The 21,335-nt window shown below is 43.9% G+C and overlaps 1 protein-coding gene across 1 annotated transcript in view; it reads left to right on the top strand.

The window, feature by feature from the left end:
* Nucleotides 1-21,335, top strand: part of UNC5D (unc-5 netrin receptor D) — a 407,047-nt gene that overhangs the window by 117,644 nt on the left and 268,068 nt on the right.

Here is a 21,335-nt window from a genome sequence, read left to right as displayed (position 1 = left end):
ATTAAAATACATTAAAATGTCACAGATTAAAAACTTCCCTAAACAGGGCTGCCTTCAGGTATTTTCTGAATGTCAGATAGTTATTTATCTTTTTGACCTCTGATGGAAGGGCGTTCCACAGGGCGGGTGCCACTACTGAGAAGGCCCTCTGCCTGTTTCCCTGTAGCTTTGCTTCTCATAGTGAGGGAACCACCAGAAGGCCCTCAGGTTGGATCTCAGTGTCCGGGCTGAATGATGGGGGTGGAGACGCTCCTTCAGGTATACAGGACCGAGGCCGTTTAGGGCTTTAAAGGTCAGCACCAACATTTTGAATTGTGCTTGGAAACGTACTGGGGAACGTACTTTTATTCTTTTATTGTCCTTCCGGGTCACCCAACCAGTGTCCTTTCTCTTGGCAGATGAAGATAAGCAGGTGAACGGAAAGGTTGCAAGGTTTTTAGCTGGGGCAATTAGGATAAGAACCACTATTTGACTATTGATTCAAAACCCTAAAATGTATTTTATGTAATTGACATTTTATTTCTATTCTTTGTATATCGCATTGTTGTTTTATTGCTATGGCCGATGGCTGATGCAAATAAAGATTCATTCATTCATTCATTTCTCCGATGAAAATGGGGACGTTGTATTCTACATCAGGAAGATAGCTCCTGTTGGTTAGTGCATGGTGCGTGTTTGATCTGGTTACACGCATTTACTGTAGTAATATACATGTACACCTGTCACCTTAAGCCAATGATTTTTTTGTGCAAAGTACCTGTGCAATCTTTCTCTTCTAGACTGTGATGGTTGAACAACAGCAGCCATTTCTTAATTGCACCCCCCCCCCAAAAAAAATCATTTGGAGGAAAGGGCAGCTGACATTTTAAGTGCATGTTTTGTTTTGTCTTTGTGATACTCTATTTTACTTTTACCAGTAAATTTTTAATGACACTGTTTTACTCATTGGTAGTCCATCCATTATGTTTAATAAACCATATAAAACTAGAACAGTGCCCTCCTTGTTGTTGTTGTCTTTTACACTGCAATATTATTCTGATAACTGTACAGGGGGCAGTTTCATACTTCACTTAGATGCGACAGATGCTCACATCAACTGTGAGATGGTTAGTAAGCTAATTCCGGAAAGCACATAGGAATTAAATTGAAGGACCTGCTTGTTGATTTTGTTCAGCTAGAAGTGGGTCTGTGAGGGATGCGGGTGGCACTGTGGTCTAAACCACTGAGCCTAGAGCTTGCCAATCAGAAGGTCGGCAGTTTGAATCCCCGCGATGGGGTGAGCTCCCGTTGTTCGGTCCCAGCTCCTGCCCACCTAGCAGTTCAAAAGCACGTCAAAGTGCAAGTAGATAAATACATTTTAGGATTTTGAATCAATAGTCAGGGGCGCCAGGCCGAGTGTCCGGGGCCAAGATTTGGAGTCTGGGGATTGAAGAGAGCCAGCCCAGCCAACAGTGACTGCTGAGTGGAGCAGAGCCCGTCAGAACGCCGCTGCCTTTTCTGCTGCGGGCACTGAGGCAGCCGGCTGGCTCCACCCTCCTGTGTGCCTGGTATTGGTAGGCCGTCAAGAGGCCCACCCAGCGCACACATGCTGCTCACGAGGTGCCCGGTTTCGCTCAGTCGCCGCCACTGCCTTGGGCTCAGCTGTTGTGGGCTCTGCTTGCTCACTGGCTGCCCTCCCTGAGGTGGCCAGCCCCAGCTTTGTTCTGCTGCCGCCGCCGCCACCTCAAGCTCCTCTGTTGCCACTGAGGTGGCTGTCGTGTGCACCTCGACAGCCCGCCCGACTGGTTTGTTGTGCTAGGCTCCTCTGCTACAAAAGGTTGACAATTCTGGGCAACCTGGGGGGGGGTGGCGCCAGGCAGATCTGTGCACCCCAGCGCCACATATGCTTAAAACAGCCCTGGCTGGACTACAATTCCCATCACCCTTTGAACGTTTGCCATACTGGCTGAGGATGATGGGAGTTGCAGTTCAACAACATCTGGAGGACCACAGGTTCGTGGGGCACTTTCAAATAGAATACTGTCCTCTATCAGACCTCCAGATGCAGACTTTTCTCTTGTATAGCGGGACACATGGCTACTCTATAACCAGCTGAGGTGAGCAGGAAAAGTGTCAGATGACAAGATGGATGCAATTTCCAGCTGTTGTGTTTTGGTTCATTGCCTGCTCAGGGAGGGAGAGGATTCACATTAGCACGGCTTAACTGATACCAAAGTTTTATTAGAATGACCCTCCGACCTGATGTATTTGCTCACAGAACAGACTGGCCCCTGGAGAAACAATTAATTCTGAAGACTTCAACCTGAATCCACGTCTTAATTCTGGCACCGATATGAAATAGTGCATGCTTTGGAGATTCAAATGAGAATGGAGAAAGAAAATAACAGCTTCATTTGACTGTGTATGGATGGATATTAGTAAAAGGCAGTAACTCCCCCCCCTCTCTCCCTCCCTCCCTCCCCAGCAGTTTGTGTGTGTGTGTGTGTGTGTGTGTTAATGAAAAGGCTCTGTTACTGTTACCCTGGGCTTTGGATATTTTTTTTTTAACAACCCATTCTGTATCACCTCCAATCTCCATTAGGTGATATTTCACAACCTTGCTGTCATGGCCATAAAACGTGCCTTTTAAGGAACAAACTGGGGCTCTCTGGCTTGCTTAACTTAAGAGCATTTACGTTTAGCTTTTCTGATTTATACAACTCTTTGGGGAATGGTAAAAAAGGGGGGGGAGTCTCATTGCCTTTCTAAAAAATATTGTTAAAGTGCCTTAGGGCATGATCTGGTCAAAGTGAAGCACTTTCAAATCCTGTTGATTTCAGTAAGAGCATTCGGCCTCTGCATAAATCTCTTGCAATCAAATCAGGGTTAAAATTGCTTAACTTTCACCAGGTCATTGCCTCCTTAGCAACTAACTACTTCTATAGGGCAGGGAGTAGGAGATGAGAATAAACTGGGGGTCACAGAGCAACAAGCAGGAGTTTTCTATTAATAATAGTTGGTAAAACAGGACCTATCTTTTAACCAAGCAAAGCAAAGTCAGAGCAAATGTTACTGTATTTATTTCCAGGGTACTGTGGTTACCTTCGCACTGCTGAGAAAGGAAACAGAAAGCAATTCTGATTTGCACAAAATTTGCATGTGCTGATTTATATGTATAGATGTCAAATAGATTTCATCATTGTGAAGACAGGCTGGTGTCCAGGCATTTAACTCTTGCTGGGCAACTTGAAGACCCCTGCTCTCTCCTCTTGTGGTTCTAACCAGACACCCTTCAATTAGAGGAGGCATCCAAATAAAGGATTGTCTTCTGCAAAGCAGGACACATGTTCATCCTATTCTCGGATTGCATGTCACACAATAGGGAATGTAATATGCAAGAAAAAAGTAGCACATACAGAAATGGAAATTATAAGAAGAAAACTCCCACACGCAACATTCTGCAGAAATGTGAAGTCTGAAAAAAGCAAGGTTGTAATCATGAGGTGGAGTGCCCCTGGATAATATTTTATACCCTATCTCTGCATTTTAGTTTTTCTTGTAGAGTCTACAGCAGAGGCTGCCAGTCTGACCTCCATGAGTGCCAACATACCCCTTATATCTCCCGTGGTTCCCAGGAAAGGTCTCAGTATCTCTTCAAAGATCCACAATACACAAAAGACTTTGCTCTTCTTGCTCAGATGTTGTTTGTGCTGGCTTGATATCATATACTGCCACCCCCGCTGCCACCCCACCCCCAGAAGATAATATTTTATTGGATGGCTGCCCACCCTCCCAACTGTTCTGAGCAGATGCGAGCCACAAAGAGGTGCCTTTCCCCATTGATGGGGGTGATGGAGGCATGTGTTCCTCTTCTCCTTTAGATGTGGCGGCCATTTTGCATTGTGGCACCCCCTCTGAGCAGCCATTTTGTGTCATGCCACACACCCACGATGGACCATTTTCATGGAATCATGGAATTGCAGAGTTGGAAGGGATCACGAGCGACATTTAGTGGTGCCTTCCAACTCTGCAATTCTATGTAAATGGCTGTCGTGATTTTGTGACAGTTTCTCAAAATTCTAATCACGCCTGCTGTCAACAACAGCCCATATCAGTTGTCCCCACCTCCCCATGCCACTACCATCATACAAAGCTGGAGAGCAAAGACAAGCCTTTTGGTCCCACATACCTGGCATGGTTTCTGCAGCCTGAGTGTGCCCACAGTTGTTTTCTTACATAGATTGATGGTAAACTGAGGTAATAAGAACCACTTTTATTTCCCCTTTCTTTCTCGTTGACCCTTCAGGCTGGGAGAAGTTTCAGTGTTAGGAGGGTTGCTAGGCCAGTTTTTTTTTTGGGGGGGGGGTTCTTAACTTTAGGAAGGTGACTGAAGGATGTTTTGCAAAACTTGTTTTAATTCCATGTGCCCTGGTTGCTATGGGAAACAGAAGGTTGGAGCAGAGATGCTTTTAGCTGTGCAGTAGACATGTACAGAATCCCTCACATCCATTGGTCCCAAGCCTTGATGTTACTCGATCCACCTGCGGCCATACCCCACCCTCCATGCGTTAACCAGAAAGTGCCCACACAGACATTGGAACTGATCTAAACAGCTTTTGTTTGTGTTCTTAAAATGCACACTTGACTTGTGTACTTCTGTGTAGTAGCTGTTATCATGAAAGTTGGGTGGGGTGAGTGTAAAAATGTGTGCCATTGCCTACAGAAGCATTCATGGCAATTTTTATGATCAGTATTATATGTTATTTATTTATTCTCTACTTTTTGCCCTGACAGGGACTCAAGGCTGCTTAGAGATAAAGTAAGCAAAGCTTAAAAACATTGGAAAGCATTACTAAAAACAATTCAGGATTAATAGAATTATACACGTGTGTGTTAAAAACATACAGACATTCACAACAAAAATAGAACAGCACCAGCCCTCTCATTAAAAGCAGCTCGCCAAAAGCTTGTTGGGACAAGGTCTTCACCTTCTGGTGGAAGGACAAGGAGGGAGCCAGGCTAACTTCTCCAGGGAGGGATTTCCAAAATCTGGGAGCAGCCACCAAGAAGGCCTATATAGAAATGTCTTTGATATAGGAATTCCTTAGCATGAAGAGGCCCTGTGATTCTCTGGAGCCCAGTTTGTTAATAGCTGTATTGCTCCACACGTGCATCTTGGCAGGACAATGGAACCTTGGTTTTTGAATGTAATCTGTTCTGGAAGACCGTTCGACTTCAGAAATGTCCAAAAACTGAGGAGCAATGGGCCATCAGCAAAATCCATTGAGGAAAAAAGATGAAAAAAATACGCAGCGGTAGCCGTTCGACTTCCGAGGTGCATTTGAAAATGGAGGCAATTACTTCCGGGTTTTTGGTGTTCGGCTTCCAAAATGTTTGGCTTCTGAGACGCTCGAAAACCGAGGTTCCACTGTACTGAGAATTCATCTGTTACTAAATAGCATTTTACACTGTAATCCTAACTGTGTCTACTCAGAACTATGCTATGTGTTGCGTGTCGAGGTCCTCAAGCCACCCCCCAAGAATTAAACACAGAAACATAAATTTTGGTTTGGGTTTTTGGCAAATAATTTAGGGCCACAACTTTATTAAAATACAAATTTGGTGAGTGGTTGCGTAGGCATTGGTTCAGACTATCTGTCCAAACGGGACAGCTGCTGACTTCAGTCAGCGTCGGGAGAATGCAGCTGGGGAGAGTTAAGGAGGCTGGGGACGAAACCTCCCCCTCACCAGCGGTCCCGGGGGGCTCTGCCTATGGCCCTAGCCCCAGACCTGGGGTTCGGACAAAGCAAAAGAGCCGCCGGATTCCATTAACGGAATTCCCTGTACCAACATAAACATGATTGTGGAGGTGGGGCCTCACCATCCGAGCAATCCAAAACATAACCAATGCCTAACCGCCAACCTTACAAGTTGTGACAAGTTGCTACTGCAGTAGGCGAAAACCATAAGGCAACCACTAATCAGCCAGATGGAAAAATTCCTACTGGGCCCCTGCTACAAAGCAGACGACCCCATGACAGGCAGTTGCAAGGTCAAAGCAGAGGCCTAAGAAAACAATGGGGGGGCGGGTGGGTGATCCGAAGCACGAAGCCAAGAGAGGGATCACCCTGCGTGCAGAGGATTATAAAGGACGCTGACCTGTCCATCACAAATTGCTACATCTCACTTTGCCCAGTAACTCAGCCTGACCAATCCTGACTAAGGCCAGCGTCCAGCCACTCCCTACAGGTCAATTTAGTGTCTTGCCAGGCCCTGACCGCAACACGTGCTCTTACTCAGGGTAGAACCCGATTTACAGGTAGGTAGCCGTGTTGGTCTGCCATAGTCAAAACAAAATAAAAAATTAAAAAAAAATTCCTTCCAGTAGCACCTTAGATACCAACTAAGTTCGTTCTTGGTATGAGCTTTTCGTGTGCATGCACACTTCTTCAGATATGCTATGTGTGTGAGGGCATGTTCAATGCAATTCACATTTAGAGGTAAACCTGCTAATTTTCACTTTTCGAAACAATGCATAAACTGAAACACAGCCATCCTTCGAAATTCACACTTCTCTGAATTTTGAAATGCCATTTTCCAGCCAAGTAACATGTACAAAAATGCATATACTAAGGGAAACTGTGTAAAATGATGCATATATCCACAAAAAATAACCTTTAAAAGGCATTACATCAGGGAAAATTGCTTTGTGAAAATGTGTACATTAGGCAAGGTATATTCAGAGAAATTTATGGATGGTTTTTCATGAGAACATTGAAAAAGAAACCCATATATATCAGAAACTGTTACTGAAATGTGTTAAAATGAACTTAAGATTGGAAAAATGAGAAGCTGTGAGAGATTGAAGTGTACAGATTTGCCCATCCTTATTCAGAAGTAAGTCCTAATGCATTTAGTGCCATTTATTTCAAGGTTTGGATTGCTGCCTTAGTTTCTCTAGGAGAATGACTACATCACAGTGATAACTTGAATTCTTTGTATGCCCATAACACATGTTTATGCCAAGTTACTACTGTAGCTGTAAAGACTCCTGCTTGTAGCTGATACTCATTTGGGTAAACAATACTAGGCTTGGTGGACAACTGATTCCACTGAAGGCTGCTCTTTGTATCTACAAATGTTGATATCACAGCTGCATTCTCTGTAAATTACTGAAGATTAATATTAAACCTTTCAGTTGAGTAACCCATAAGCAAACTTTATTCACTCTTTGCTGCATAACACACCCTACATGCATAGTCCCTCCTCCCAAACTATGATTTTTAATTAAGAAAGTGGGGAGCGGAATCTTCTAAGGCTAAACTTGATTTAATCTGCAGGGTGGTCTACAAGGTACCAGATATTATTGGAACCATATTTCTTGTTGGCGAGAAACACATTTCTTATTTGTACTGTAAACAGACTAAATAAAAACCTTTAAAAAGGTCTATATTTTTTATCTCTAGAGTTTTGTTACTTCTTTCCCCCCACCCCCCCCACCCCCACCAGCACCTTTTAATGCTTGAAATTAAACAGCAGGGAGATTTAGGCTGAATGTTTCAAAGCCATTATAGCTTGCTGTACCTTGGAGATCCTTTCAGCACCGTGGAGCTAACAGAGCACTTAATCCACGTCATTGCAGAGACTCCAGGGTGTGTGCCCAACGGAAGGCATTCATTTGCCAAATTAAAAGCACAGCAAGTAAAAGCCAGGGTAGTATTTAAGCGCTTTTTATCGACTCCTGTTCCGCTGCTATTTGCTAAATTTCTTACTGATGGAAGATGATGGATTGGCTGATTGCTTGGCTCTCCTAAAGCTGAAATGCATCTTCCGTGATTTATTCCTCTTGCATTGACAAAACAGCTTTTGGTATAATTGGAGGTGCTCCAGCTCCAGTGAGATATGTAGAGACTGGGCAGAAGACTCGGTACTTTATTGCACTCTATTAAATGGCTTTAAATCACGTAAGGGAGATTCTGACAGGTTCGGTATTCAGTGTCAAATCTGAGAGCTGTCACTGTTGCACCTGCCTGTCTTGTCACTTTTTATGCATGTAATTTTAAGCGCATGTACCTGTTAAATATGCACACGTGTGCCTTGCCACACAAGGGCAGGTACATAGGCCTGGTTGTAGATGGGATATGCCTGTTATATTGAGCTGGAAATAGGCCAGTAGTATCAATTGATTCAGATGGAGTTTTCCCTCACTAATATATTGCCCTCATCTTGTGCTGTTCGTTTACTGCCGGTTGACCTTACAGCATGCTCAGGTTTACTATTTGCCCATGACGGTTCTGGGTTAGATTCTGAGCCTGCAGAATATAAATTGCATTTGGATATTAAATTAAATCGCATCATAGTTGGAAGAAAATGCAGAGTTTTGAGCATCCCAAATGGTGCTTTGTTATACAGAGTTGCTGTGCTAGTCCTTAACAAATCTATATCCCCTTAATGGTTGATGGGAACAACATAAATAACATGCAGGGCAAAAAGCAAGGGAAACAAAAGCAGAAAATGCCAAATCTAAATGTGGGGGTGGAAAGGAAATATTTTGGGGAGAGTGGAGGCAAGGGGTTTACTGGAGTGAAACAGACAATCAGTTGTTGCTATTCATTGAGAGGTGTGTGTGTGAGAGTGTGTGTTTCAGGGGTGCCAACTTGAATAAAATATTGTGGGGGCCCAGGTAAGCCCCACTTCTTATAATCAGTGTACGCACACCATTTGAATGGGAATGTCCATCAACTTTGTGGTAGCCCTTGTTTCATGTGTGAGTGGGATGGGTGGGTGTTTTGGATCAGGTTAGCCATATTGACTGGTATGGCATTGGTGGATTTTTGTCATTGTCTTGTTGGGCTGTGTGTGTGATAAAGGGGAGCCATACTGGGGTGAAGGCGTCTTCTTCTATTTGTCCCCGTGTCAGTTTCAGCTTTTTGGTTAGTTTTTCTAGTAAGGCTGTTTCCCATACTACTTGGTACCATTAGTCCATGCTTACTCCTGACAGTTCTCTCCAGTGTCTGGTTATGATGTTTCTGGCTGCTGAAAGTAGGTGGGTTATGAGTTCTTTGTGGTGTAAGTGGGCATTATTGTCTTGGACATACTTGTTAGAGATTTCAAAGTGCCTATGTGCAGAAAGTCAGCTATCCATCTCTGACAATTGACTGTTGGCTGAAAGCCAAGATCTACTCTTTCTCTAGACCCTTAGTAACGACCCTGTGATTGGTTAAGGAGTTCCTAAAGAGATGAGCTTTGTGTGGGATTTTGGTTGTGTAGTGTGGTTTGGCTAATGAAGGTTGCGAGAGAGAGAGAGAGAGAGAGAGAGAGAGAGAGAGAGAGAGAGAGAAGAGAAGAGAGGTTTTGCTTCTTTAATCTTCCTAAGTCTGTACATAGTAACTTTTGGATACTTGTTGCTCCAATAACTGTTGTATATAGTTATCCAAGTGAAGTTGTGAGTTCCTGCGTCCAGTCAATGCTCTACAGCCAGAAGCTTCCAGAAAACCTGCGTTCACTCTGCTGTGTCCAGGACTACGTTATTCCTGACACTAAATCTTAATAATACTTTTGTAAATCAAGAAAATATTTAATAAAAAATATCAATAACAAAAACTTTGTGGGGGCCGAAGTTCCCATGGCGCCTAGGAGTTGGCTCCTATGGTGTGTTTGAATCACATTTGTGTAAAGCAGCCTTCCCATATTGCTGCCTTCTAGATGTTTGGGGCTAAAAATCAGTCCAGAAGTGGGAGAAATGGTGCAGATAATATTAACAACAACAACAATTTCTCATAAAATGTATCGTATTTTTCCATGTACAAGACTAGGTTTCCCCCCTAAAAAATAATGTCCAAAATTGGGGGGCATCTTATACATGAATAGATCTCCCCCCATTTTCTTCAATCAGAGTCCCCCAAAATAGGCGGTGTCTTGTAAATGTGGGCATCTTATAGATGGAAAAATACGGTATATACCGCTTGATTGTAGAACACTCGCAGCAGACAATAAAATTATCACTTAGAAATTACTGCTGTGATAAATTGAAGAATCACCTACTGCATATATGTCTCAAGGCGATTTATAAAAGACATATAAAAACCGTTCAAATGGTTTTTAAAACAGCACAATGAAACAACAAATGAAAAAAGAGGTCTGAAAACACCTAATAATAAAAACACCCAAGGCACAGACCTTTTCATCCAGCTGGAAAAATCTGTCAAAATAAAAAGGTCTTCATTTTTTTGCTGGAAAGCACTGACAGTGGGTGCCTGTTGTATCTCCCCAAGGATGATGGGATTTGTAGTCCAACAGCATCTAGAAGACCAGAGGTTCTGCATGCATCTTTAGCTATGACTGATGGGAGTTCTCGTCTTAACACATATGTAGGGCACTGGGCTGGACGAGATTGATGTCATTCCAGCCATTAGTAAATACAGGTCTTGAATTAGGGCTAAACTATGCATATGAGGTATGATATGAAAAAGTATTGATTAGGTAGGTGATGAGATTGGTTAAAAGCAACCATGGGATGGTTGCTTATTCATTTTACCTGTAATACTTTTACTGACTTAAATATATATCTGAAGGCTGCTTAATATCTATGAGGGACTTGGGTGGCACTGCAGTCTAAACCACTAAGCCTGTTGGGCGTGCTGATCGCAAGGGGTGAGCTCCCATTGCTCTGTCCCAGCTCCTGCCAACCTAGCACTTTGAAAGCATACCAGCATGAATAAATAGGTACCACTGCAGCGGGAACGTAAATGACATTTTCGTGTGCTCTGGCTTCTGTCACGGTGTCCTGTTGCACCAGAAGTAGTTCAGTCATGCTGGCCATATAACCCGGAAAGCTGTCTGCGGACAAACACCGGCTCCCTCGGCATGAAAACGAGATGAGCGCTGCACCCCTTAGTTGAATTTGACTGCACTTAACTGTCCAGGGGTCCTTTACCTTTACCTTTAACCTAGTTGCTTAATGGGGCGGGGGACGCAAAAAGGGTACTGTTCCTCCCTTCCCCCCTACTCCACAGACTGTAATAGCTTCAGGGCAATTTTGATCTGGGAACATTGAGAGGGAAGCTTTAATTCCCCATCTTTTAGCTCTACAGATCAGATTCAAAATCCACTCTTCTTTCAGCTGCTTTTAACCAAAGAAAAAGCGGTCAGGACACCAAATAAGAAAGAACCATTACTGGATCCTTTATGATTAATTGTTTCCAGCAATATCAAAATATCAAAATAAAAAATAAAAAAATCCTTCCAGATCTGGTCTGAACAAATACATTGGATTCTTATCTCATTATACATGACAAAGCTATTTTTAGCCATCTCACCCCTTGCTTTTTCCTGTAAGACCAATTGCAGTCGTTAACAGTCGTCCACAGGTTTTGCACACCTATCAGCCAATCGCCCATTCCCACCACCCTTCTGAGTAATACCCCTCCCCACTCTGTCACTATATATAAGGGTCTGGTGACTTCTGTTTCAGTGTATCTGAAGAAATACCAAGAACAAACTTAGTTGGTCTCTAAGGTGCTACTGGAAGGAATTTCTTATTTCTTATTTTGTTTTGACTATGGCAGACCAACACGGCTACCTACCTGTAACTGTTTTCAGCAATGTGTAAATTGATCCCCATCGCATCACTCTGAACTCTGCCACTGGATCCTGCAAGTTCTGTTGCAACATTTGCATTGGACCATGAGACATATGGGTAGAACTCTCTCACCTTTTAATGTTGCACATTAAGCTGAAGATTTCAGGAACATATACTGTAGGCTGCGGAATGAGGTTAGAACAACTAGAGAAATCTATAATATCTTTGCTGACGGATTGGATCCTTAGACCTTTGAATATTTCCCTTTGGGGCATTTGTTTAGCTCTGCGTGAAAACAATTGGTGTCCAATACATGGCTTGCAGTGTTAAAAATAGACTATTCTATACCACAATCCTCAATATGCTTAACTAGTCAGTAAGTTCCATTTAAATTTATTGAGATTTGCTTCAGAGTAAATATGCAAAGGATTGCCGTGTAAAAGCTGAAAAGCAAAATACACATGCAAACAACACTTTTTGCACAGGTCCATCTCCCTCTCTCTCTCTCTCTCTCTCTCTCTCTCTCTCTCTCTCTCTCCCCCCCCCCCCCCGAGGAACTTTGCGGGAAGAAAGGTTTGGTTATAAGCTGGGCAAGTTTCTATTCCAAACCAACCAGCTAATTTATGGATGTTTTTGAGTCACTCCTTTTTGCCCTGGCATCCAAAGCAAAAAAGAGAGAACCCAAGGGAATGGGAGTACAACAGGAACTCAGATACACTTCATTCAAGGAAACCCAACATTTTCTAGCAGAAAACATAAGATGTATCACTATAGGAATTTTTAAAAGGGAGAATTCCTCCCCGAGGAAGGAGTTTACATTTCAAACATATGTATATATGGAGCAGTTTCCCCAGCAAACTGTTTTATAGCAAATTCCTTTGTCACTTCTTTTTTGCCTTCCATTATTCTCAGTTGCATTCTATAGAAAAGCAATGCATAGAAAAGAACGCAGATGTTGGCAAATCTCCCACAATAAGGAGACAGCCCTATGACAGGTCAGACCATTTCTACATCCGGGACGGTACATAGGAATGTAGGAAGCTGCCTGATAGTCAGACAAGTGGTCCATCATTTATTCCGACTGACAGCAGCTTGAAGACCATAAGATGACCTTGCTGGATCAGGCCAGTGACACATCTAGTCCAACATCCTGTTCTGACCAGATGTTTTTGGGAAGACTGGAAGCAGGGCAGGAGCAAAATAGCACTCTGCCCAGCTGTGATTCCTGACAGCTAGTATTCAGCAGCTTAAAACTTCTGACAATTTATACTGTAGAACACAGCCATTGTGGCAAGTAGCCATTCATAGTCTTGTCCATCCGTGAATGCATCTAATCCTCTTTTAAAGCAATCCCAGTGGGTGCCTGCCACTGCCTCCTGTGGGAGTGAGTTCCATAGTTTAACAATGTTTTGGGTTACAATTCCCATCATCCCTGGCCATTGGCCATGCCATCTGAGGATGGTGGGAGTTGGGAGTGCAACAGCATCTGGAAAGCCACATGTTCCTCATCCTTAGATTATGTCCCGAGAATGCAATGTGCTCTCAATAGAACAGAATGTAAAGAATAATAAAATTCTCTATGTGACTTGTATAGTGACAGATGATCACACGGGTAAGGAACTGAGAATTTAATTTACTCTTCTCCCCGTTCTGTTCCCTACCTCCCAGTTCTGTTCTATTGTTACCAATTGCTTGTGCTTTCCTGCTATAAATTCTTGTTCTTCTTTTTTTTTTCCAGACACTGGTGCTAGCTGCAAGGCTACCACTAAACTGTCTGGCTTGACAAATAAGTCTCTCAGTCTGGGAACAAAAGTCTTTTCAATCACTCCATAGTCAATGATAAACATACCAGATTAATAATGTTGTTTTTCTAAGGAGAGCTGGAGAGAATGAGTCAAACAGCAGAAAAATGAATTAGGCTGAACACACACATGCATCCAGATGCAACATGCTCTTCAAATGTTATGGGAGAAAGTAGGGGTGGGCATGATAAAACCTATCCTCTTGGTCACCATCCCGGTCACCCTCCACAAGTTGAAAATTTCCTGTACTCGTGCAAGCTCCCTGCATGATGGGTTCTGAATCAGTTGAGGAGTTTCCTGGAGTACAGGGGTTGCCTGTTACAGAAGCTTGATCTTCAACTTGTGAAGGGGGATGGAGGAAGCAGAGTTTAGTGTTCTGGTCCCCCGAATTCCCACAAACAGCACTACTTTTGTGAGATATCATAATGCCAAAGGTTGTGTGTGTATCTCTATAGTAGGCTTGCATGCAGAAGGTCCTATGTGTAATTCATGATATCTCCAGGTAGGGCTGGGAATGTCCCAGTCCAGAAACCCAGAGACCTGCTTCCAGTCAGTGTAGACTATACTGAGCCATTTGGGATTATATCTGACTCAGTACAAAGCAGCAACAGTAGAAGATCAGGCAGCAGGAAATCGAGAAGTCGAAATGAGAGAACCAAACATGAACCACAGTTCTCAGCAGCAAGTTCCATTAAGTTCATTGGGACCTGCTCCCTAGTAAGACTACCAAAAATAGCACCCTTCTCTGTAGTTTTGTTCAGGAGTGCTAGTCTTGCAAGAGGAAAGCTGGGATGTGCTCCCTGGCCCCACGTCCTCACTTGTATTGCCTTCACCAAGCCCCACCACCTTTCACAACTTAGAAGAAGCATACCCTCAGTGGAGACGCTGCCCTATAAACAAGGAAGCTCCTTGTGCAGTTTAGAATCCCTCATGTGTAGGGAAGTAGGAACAGGAGTTAGAAAGTGTGTCCTTGCTCTTCCCACATTGCATGAGGACTAGAATACCAGAAAAGCAGGGACACCAAGTATGGGGGGCTCTGGGTGCCTGGGGACCCACAAAACCTTTGTTGTGGGTGCTCAGCACCCACACTGCAGGGCTTCCACACAACTTCCAAGGCCTTGCGAGGCCTTGGACAGCTTTCTGAGGTTGCATGTTTATAGAAGTTTTTAATCTGTGATATTTTAATGTATTTTAATATTTGTTGGAAGCCACCCAGAGTGGCTGGGGATACCCAGCCAGATGGGCGGGGTACAAATAATAAATTGTTGTTGTTGTTGTTGTTCCGAGTCCTCAGAACCTGACTTCCAGTGCCACCAGAAGTCAAGTTTTGAGGTCTCAGAACCTGATTTCTGGTACCACCAGAAGTATTCTAACTTCAGGTTCCGAGGCTCCAGGGGGATCATGACATCATGGATGCTGGGCACCCATAACCTGTGGCCCAAGTTGGCTCCCCTGCTGAACAGGGTTTGCTGTGCTCATCAGAGCATTCTGAAACAGGGAGATTTATATGAAAGCTGTATTGTGTACCTGCAGCAGCCCAAAAAAGAATCCCAGCTTACCCAGGAAAGGCTGATTCTAAAGGGTAACTTTCTTGGGAAAGTGAGAAGCCAAGAACAGAACCAGCCACAGCCATCAGAGAGCTCATTTTAGGATCAGGTTTCATTTGGTGAAGAGAGCACTGCTTTTCATTTCAGTTAAGCTGTCTTTGTCTCAGGCAGACTATAGATCCAGTGCACAGGTTTGGTCAATTATTCATGAGGAAATGGCATTTGGAGTATTGTTGTTGTGTTTTTTTGTTTTTTGCTATTCTTGCAAAGCATGTTGACATCTGGGGGTTTCACATTTTAGAAGTGTGCAGAATGCCCGTGCTCCCCTATTAACAGCATATAAGCAAGTTCTAAAGCAGTTTTGAATTTTACCATCACTTCTTCCTTCCCCCATGACTCTTCAATTTCCTGCTGTTTTGTTGTGTGGCTTTTGGGATAGAGGCTATCTAGAATATCAGATGCTAGCTGTGAAAACATCAGCATCAGTTTTGGAGCATCAGCATCAGTTTTTCTAAGGGTAGGGGGAAGACCATAGCTTAGTGGTAGACATCTGCTTTGGGTTCAGAATGCCCCAGGTTTAATCCCTGGTATCTCCGGGTAGGGCTGGGGAGAGACCTGTCGGAAACCCTGGAGAGTCACTGCCAGTCAGTGTATACAGTACTGAGTTAGAATGACTAATGGTCTGATTCGGTGTAAGGTAGCTTCCTATATTCCTTTGTTCTTGCAAAATGCCCCCCCCCAACTTCCCAGCTCTAGGTATTGTTTTTGAACTTGGGGGGGGGGTCTTTTTTTCTTAACTTGGGATGGTGATGGGTTTTTTTTGGAGGGGGGGTTGATATTCGGAGGGATGCTTACCTCACCATTAGAAACAGTGGTGGCAAGCTCCCCCACATTCCTGTTCTCCATCATCACTTGAAACAGCAGCAAGATCAGCACTCAATTTTTCAGTAGCCTCCAATCTCCCAACCCCAAGCATGGCCAGTCCAAGACATTGTGCTGTCTGAGGTGAATGCTGAGTTGCTGCCCCCTGCTGCTGCATGCAGAAAATCAAAAGGGTCTGGAAATTGAATTCCTCTTCCACTTTGCTGACAGGTCAGTGTTTTCCACTGCAGGTTATCTTAGTGGGCACAGTGGAGACTTCTTTTGTCTTCCCCATATGTCCCACCAGAGACAGGCATCTCATTGGCATCATGGTAAAGCCAGCCCTGTTCCCACCACAAAAAAATAATGTATCTGATATTCATCTTGACCTTACTTTCTTCCATTTTGCCATTATTCTGGAGAGGTGTTTTTTTTTTTTTAAGGCCTAAAATATAAGCTGTCTTCTACGTATGTTCTTCTTAAGTGTTCCTACATGCTCAGTTTAATTCTACATTTGTAAGTGTGTTCATGAGGGCTTTCTTTTGCAGTCTTGAGAAGCTTCCACCCAGCATGGGAAATAGTGGTGGTTGCCTTGTCCAAAATGTTGGGTAGGACAGCTTCAGCAGTATTCCCCATGCCAGATAATCCCACCCCCCACCCCCAGTTTGCATGCTTATAGAACCCATGATTTGTTCACAATCCTACATCATGGAAAGGTAAAGGTAAAGGAACCCCTGACCATCAGGTCCAGTCGTGTCCGACTCTGGGGTTGCGGTGCTCATCTCGCGCTATAGGCCAAGGGAGCTGGCGTTTGTCCGCAGACAGCTTCCGGGTCATGTGGCCAGCATGACTAAGCCGCTTCTGGCGAACCCGAGCAGCGCACGGAAACGCCGTTTACCTTCCCGCTGGAGCGGTCCCAATTTATCTACTTGCACTTTGACGTGCTTTCGAACTGCTAGGTGGACAGGAGCTGGGACCGAGCAACGGGAGCTCACCCCGTCACGGGGATTCAAACCGCCAACCTTCTGATCAGCAAGCCCTAGACTCTGTGGTTTAACCCACAGTGCCACTGAAAGCCCTAAACTTGGGGGAACTTACAATCATATCAAAGATAATAAGGAGACCACCTAAGGATTACTGTCCCAACCAACAGCACAACTTCCCTTTGGGCACACAGAACATTCCACCAGGGCAAAATCTGAGTCAGATTGGGAAAAATGAAATGCAAAATGAAATAAAATATATGTGTCCAGTTTGATTCAAACAGCACTAAACATTGGTGTAGCCAGGATTTTTGTTAGTGGGGTGCAGGCCTTTTGTTGGGGGGGGGGATGGACAGAACCTCAGTTAGCTTTGTATTTTTATTGATTGGGGGGACTGCCCCTTCCTGTCCCCCCTTGGCTACGCTAATGACATTGAATGTATTTTCTCAAAATACACGTGCTATTAATGGATTTTTATTTTTTGAGCCATGAAAATTTGATTGATTCGAATCTGCTGATTTGTCCCAGTGTGGATAAAATCAATTTGGGTCAGAATTTGTCAAAGATCAAGCTCTTCAAATTTCCCTGGGGTTACCAGTACCGCAGATGTGAGACATGACTTCCCTCTACTCCACACTGATGCTGACTGCAGCTGTTTTACATTCTCCCATAGAACTTAATTATTCTCAATGACTTCGTGCTACAGATACAAGCTACATTCTAATGGCATTTCACTGGCTTGTAAATAAAACGCTGTTCTTCTGCTGAACAAGCTTCCCCTATCATATTCCAATTTGTGTAAAGATAGTCTTAATCCATCCGTCCTGATATAATCGAAAGCTATTGTTTCTGTGTAACTTAATAGTGCAGATACTTAACATGAAGATAGAACCTTGCTAATCAGCAGATTGTAATCGGTCTTGGTGACAGATGTCAATGTGGTCAAACTAGGAGGTTAACTACCCTCCTTGGAATGTGTGGGTATGTGTCTCTGAGATATGAAACAGGTAAACTGACTGTAATTATTGAACTAAGACTTGTTGGTAAATAATTCTTCAATCTTTCAAATTATGTAAAGTAACTAGCAATTTACAAAATAAATAAATAAATAAATAATTCCTTCCAGTAGCACCTTGTTGTTGTTCAGTCATTCAGTAGTGTCCGACTCTTCGTGACCCCATGGACCAGAACACGCCAGGCACGCCTATGTTTCACTGCCTCCTGCAGTTTGGCCAACTCATGCTAGTCGCTTCGAGAACACTGTCCAACCATCTCATCCTCTGTCGTCCCCTTCTCCTTGTGCCCTCCATCTTTCCAAACATCAGGGTCTTTTCTAGGGAGTCTTCTCTTTTCATGAGGTGGCCAAAGTACTGGAGCCTCAACTTCAGGATCTGCCCTTCCAGTGAGCACTCAGGCCTGATTTCTTTAAGGATGGATAAGTTTGATCTTCTTGCAGTCCGTTGGACTCTCAAGAGTCTCCTCCAGCATCATAATTCAAAAGCATCAATTCTTCGGCGATCAGTCTTAGCACCTTAGAGACCAACTAAGTTTGTTGTTGGTATGAGCTTTCATGTGCATGCACACTTCTTCAGATTTACAGCTGTGTGTTGACTATTGTTACTTATCATCTGATGCAAATGTTTTTTTATGCTTCACGTGTTATCAGACTTTGCTTCTCATCAGGTCAACCAGAATGGCCAATGTTCAGGGATGATGAGATTTGTTGCCCAACAACATCTGGAGGAAACCAGGTTGGGATGTCTTCTTCAGAGGTCTTACTTCATAGACAGAGAAAAATCTGCTTCGTGTTGGACCTTAGTCTGTAGTAGGAGGCCATCTCCCTCTGATTTCCACTGACTTTGGAGAGATATTTCCTGACAGCGTAAGGTAGATTTTACATGGGTGAAAGGAAAAGCCTTGTCTGGCCACCTGCTTTTCTCCTGAATATCTTCCAAGTGACACACATAATTGATGTAGGAAGGTGCTTTAAATGCCAGCTTACCCGAGAAGCACTGGTAATTAGCTTTAAATTTGGTCTACTGAGCGCAGCAACATTTGCTTGTCATAGCAAAAGTGATTAAGAATCAGAGCATGCCTTCAGTTAACTGACCTCCCCCACAGAAGCTACATGATCATGGAATGTGACATTTCTATGCATAGCAGAACCCCCTAATATTCAAATCTCCTGATTTATCCATATGCACTGTGATTCACCTATGATGTCTCATGCAGGCACCGCCTTAGACAAAGAGATAATACTCTCATTTATCCTGGCTTTTTACCCAAATGTGTTTATTGGAGGCGTCTCCTTACTATACTTCATTGCATTCTCATTTTGGTCTAGTTATACGCCATTGCATAAAAAGAGGGGGAGTGGGAGGAAAGGAATACAAATGGAACAATGATTCACATTACTGTAAAATGCAGAATTCAGATGAGAATGTAAATAGGAAAGACAACATCCATCGCAAGGGCTCAAGTAGCTCCACCGCAGCTCATTTAACACAGCATAGGCAGCTTCCTTATGCAAAGTCATAAGAACGTAAGAGCTTGCTGAATCAGGCCAATGGCCCATCTAGTCCAGCATCCTGTCCTCACAGTGGCCAACCAGGTGCCTCTAGGGAGCCCTCAAACTGGACCAAAGCACAAGAGCACTTTCCCTCCTGTGGCTTCCAGCAACTAGCATTCAGAAGTATCCTGCCTCTGACTTTGTGCAGGCAAAGCAAATTCACCATGAATTTGTCTACTCCTCTTTGGCCATCATGGCCTCCTGTGTGAAGAAGTCCTTTCTTTAGTCTGTCCTGGAATGAGCAATCTTTCTCTCTCCACCCCCCTCCTGAGGATCCTATGAGAAGGGGGCGGCCGGGTGAGGCTTGGGATCTCTAGTTGGAAATTTCCCACACACTCACCAAACCTCAATTCCCGGATGTCTTTGGAGAGGCCATTAAACTGGTGTAACACTGATATGCTTGTAAGTGCAGATGCGGCTCTAACTTAGGTATCAGGTTCCTGGCTATCAACCATTCTGCTAGCCGCAAATATATGCCTTTCGTTAATTGCAGCGGAGTCTTGTGTTGTAAGGCATATTGTTGTGATGTAGCATCCCAGGCAAATTGGAAAGGACCCCAGCTGTACAGAGGAAATGGCATCCTATCAGCTTGGACTATTTGTCCATCAGCAAATAGTCCATTGTATATTTAGAGTGGCAACATCCCTCCAGGGTCTTAAGCTGAGGTCTTTCCCATTACTGGTCATGTGATCTTTTCACATGCATCTGGTGATGCAAGAGATTGAACCTGAAGCAGAGAGAGAGAGAGAGATGTCCGACCACTGAATTCCACTCCCTTTTTGACATGTGGGGATTCTGCACAGGTGCATAGATCATGGGTGGAACTTGCTAGCGTGTTTCACTGGTGTCTGTTTATTTTATAACATATGAATAGGGGGAATGCACAGGGAGACAGAGAGCTGCCTTATTCTGAGTTAGATCATTGCTCTATCTAGTTCACTGCGTGGCAGCAGCTCTCCAGGATTTCCATACGGGAGTTTTTCCCAGCCTTACCTGGAAATACAACAGATCAGACTCTCCCCCCCCCTCCACGCACATCATGTAGTGCAAGAGATGCGATCTGCAACATTTCTATGCAGTGCTCAAATGTACATGAGATAAACATAGTGCCCATCATCAACAGCTGTCAAGGGTGCCTCCCACTTCAGGTGTTAAATCATCATAGCAAAGCCAGGGAGATTTCTTATCACAAATTATTGCTTTTTTGAGTGGTCACTCTCCTTAGCCTGCATTCATCCTGGCTTTCGGTAGAAAAATTACAGACTGTATCGCTTACATTTCATGACCTTTCAGCCCCACAGTTAACAATGCCCATCTCCCTTTAGCCCACTTTTTTTTTAACACATTGCATGGTGAGAGTGTCTATGCATATAACAAGGTGCATGTGCTTAGCCTCTGTGAAGAAAATGTTTTGCACAATCATAAATTTTTAGAGTTGGTACCCTGGAGGTCAAATCTAATCTCAATGCAAGATCTCCCATGTGGGATGCAATTACAGCATCACTGACAGGCGGGTATACCACCTCTGTTTAATACCTCCAGTGATGGAGAGTCTACCACAGGCATCAGCAAACTTTTTCAGCCAGGGGCCGGTCCACTGTCCCTCAGACCTTGTGGGGGGCTGGACTATGTGTTTTTTTTTTTGGGGGGGGGGATGAATGAATTCCTATGTCCCACAAATAACCCAGAGATGCATTTTAAGTAAAAGCACACCTTCTACCCATGTAAAAACACGCTGATTCCTGGACCATCTGTGAGCCAGATCTAGAAGGCGATTGGGCCGGATCCGGCCACCAGGCCTTAGTTTGCCCATGGTCTACCACCTCCTAAGGCAGTCTGTTCCACTGTTGAATCTGCTTCCCTGAAACTTTCACCCACTGGGTCTAGAACCTACTCTGTGGAGCATCAGTAAGCAAGTTTGCTCCATCTTCCCTGAGAAAGCTCTTGAGATCTTTGAAGGTTGTACCTACAGTTAATTTTCTTGAGGCAAAATACATGCAGCTCTTTCATCCA

Source organism: Lacerta agilis, chromosome 15 (assembly GCF_009819535.1).
Source record: "Lacerta agilis isolate rLacAgi1 chromosome 15, rLacAgi1.pri, whole genome shotgun sequence".
Classification (NCBI taxonomy): domain Eukaryota; kingdom Metazoa; phylum Chordata; class Lepidosauria; order Squamata; family Lacertidae; genus Lacerta; species Lacerta agilis.
Note: the sequence above shows the minus strand (reverse complement) of the source record. Positions and strands in the feature narration are given on the sequence as shown.